The 2329-nt window shown below is 39.5% G+C and overlaps 1 long non-coding RNA gene across 1 annotated transcript; it reads right to left on the bottom strand.

The window, feature by feature from the left end:
- Window positions 1–1080: 1080 nt before the first annotated feature.
- On the bottom strand, window positions 1081–1985 carry LOC103398495 (uncharacterized). Its single transcript, XR_523500.3, has 3 exons — window positions 1751–1985; window positions 1542–1675; window positions 1081–1358 (listed from the first exon to the last, which is right to left on the bottom strand). It is a non-coding gene; the product is annotated as an uncharacterized LOC103398495 (long non-coding RNA).
- Window positions 1986–2329: the final 344 nt, after the last annotated feature.

The raw sequence follows: 2329 nt of genomic DNA, 5'->3' as shown, positions 1-2329 counted from the left end.
GCACCTTATTCCAAAATGAAGCTGGCTTGTCCAAATGTGCTTTAGCATACCTCAAGCCACTCTTTTTTTTTGGCATGGGCACAGAAAAGGCTTCTGCCGCATTAGTCTCCCATACAGCATGTCCTTGTGCAAAGTGTGCTGAATAGTTGAACGATGCACAGTGATACCATCTGCAGCAAGATTATGTTGTAGGTCTTTGGAGCTGGTCTGTGGGTTGAGTTTGACTGTTCTCACCATCCTTCGCCTCTGCTTATCTTAGATTCTTGGCCTGCCACTACGGGCCTTACCTAGAACTGTGCCTGTGGTCTTCCATTTCCTCACTATGTTCCTCACAGTGGAAAGTGACAGCTGAAATCTCTGAGCTAGCTTTCTGTATCCTTCCCCTTAAACCGTTTGACAGTTGTTTTGAGGCTCCCATGTTGTCAGTCTTCAGAGAAGATGCAAAGGGGAGAACAACTTGCAACTGGCCACCTTAAATACCCTTTCTCATGATTGGCTTCACCTGTGTATGTAGGTCAAGGGTCAATGAGCTTACCAAACAAATGTTGTGTTCCAATAATTAGTGCTAAAGGTATTCAAATCAATAAAACAACAAGGGTGCTCAAATTTATGCACCTGCCTCCTTTTGTTTAAGTAATTATTGCACACTTTCTGGAAATCCTATAAACTTCATTTCACTTCTTAAATAAAAAAAATAAAAATCATTGTTTGCTATATGATATATTTCATTGAAATTGCTGTTCCGAACAACCAATGATACATGGTAGATTACAGGAATATCTTGAAAATGATCGGGATGCACGAACTTTTTCATACCACTGTATATCAGGTTCGTGGAAACGCACAGTGGCACATGAACTAACAAACCACAGGTAAAAGGTACCATATATTTGACCACTTCCCATGTTCCTGCTTTGCAAGAGAGCTGCAGGATATCTGATGAAAATGAACATTCTCTAAATTATTATTTATAAGTATTTATAAGAAATCAATCCCAGACAGGTTTAAGGATTTATTTTTAAATGTCAGAACTTTCTCAAGATGAAAAAAAAAAAAAGCTGGAAAAAGGCATATAAACAGTTTACAGTTATAGTCAGACCAAAAGCTGTTTATTTGATCACAGACCTGACTCAATGAAACATCTGAACTCATGAGTAAGAAAGTCAAATATTAAAAAAGGAAATGAGAAAAGAACACAGCAGGCAAAATGAACAAACTTGTAGGACAAAGTAAGATTGCTGTCAACAACATCACTGGTTCACGTTCTTCATCACTGTCAGTGCAGGAAGGATCTTCTGCAGATCATTTCTCTATGAGCTTGGAGAGTCATCCTTACTGATTTGAGATCAGTCTTGATGCTGGGAAGGCAACAAGTAAAGACAAAATCTTCAAAAACCTATTTCCTGTTTGCAGGGAGCACGGAATTAACAGAACTGAAATCTGGTTTTAAATTCAAAGTAAAGTTAGTCTCATTTACCAGTTTGTCTAATGAAGAAATAAACATTTAAACTTTTGTTTTACCCTGGGATGTAGAATTGTACCTTTTCTCTCAGCACTCTGTCATAAGAGAGGGAGTGGCCTCCAGAGCCGTCTCCTGGTCTGGAGGTGCTGGTCTTCCTCCTCCTCCTCCTCCTCCTCCTGCTTCTCTTCTTCTTCTTATTTCTTGATTCTTTAGCTGAAAGGACAGCAGAGCAGGAGTTACTGCTGCTCTGCTCTTGGGTGGGTGAATGCAGCCGGTGTGTGTGTGTACCCTTGGGTAGAAGATGGCTGTTGAGATGAGTCCTGTCAAAGCCAGCAGGTGGAAGACAAGTCTGATCATCAACTCGGTCAGAGGAGCTGTGGAAGATTTAAAGTCGTGTTCACTTCCATCACTGTTTGTACAAAAACAGTTCAGAACAACCAAGATAGAAACCAGTATAAAACCGAACAAATGAACATGGCTGTCAGTGCATTTACTACGGTGGCGTCTTAGAGTTGTTGTAGCATCAGAGTAGTGACTAAGACAAAGTCTTGGACTGAGGAGTTATTGTTGCAGAATCAGATTAAAGAGATCTCCAGGTCCCTGGAAGGATTTCCTTTGGTCAACTGTGTTTATATGACTAAGAACATGTCATTCTTCCTGTCCCCACAGTCTGAAACACAGGTAGCTCTGTCCATTTCTTATATATATATCTGCCTGCAACTGTTTCACCAGGAGCTTTAGGGCTTGTCCATGTATATACAAAAAAGGGAATACAAAACATGAAATGTAATTATAATATAAACATCCAATACTTTTATATCCATATGTTGTTTTATGTTCAAATGTGTTTCTGTTTCGTTTTTTTTT

The sequence above is a fragment of the Cynoglossus semilaevis genome, unplaced genomic scaffold (genome assembly GCF_000523025.1).
Source record: "Cynoglossus semilaevis isolate Cse_v1.0 unplaced genomic scaffold, Cse_v1.0 scaffold419, whole genome shotgun sequence".
Lineage (NCBI taxonomy): Eukaryota > Metazoa > Chordata > Actinopteri > Pleuronectiformes > Cynoglossidae > Cynoglossus > Cynoglossus semilaevis.
The sequence above is the reverse complement of the archived record's forward strand: the minus strand, read 5'-3'. Positions and strand labels throughout refer to the sequence as shown.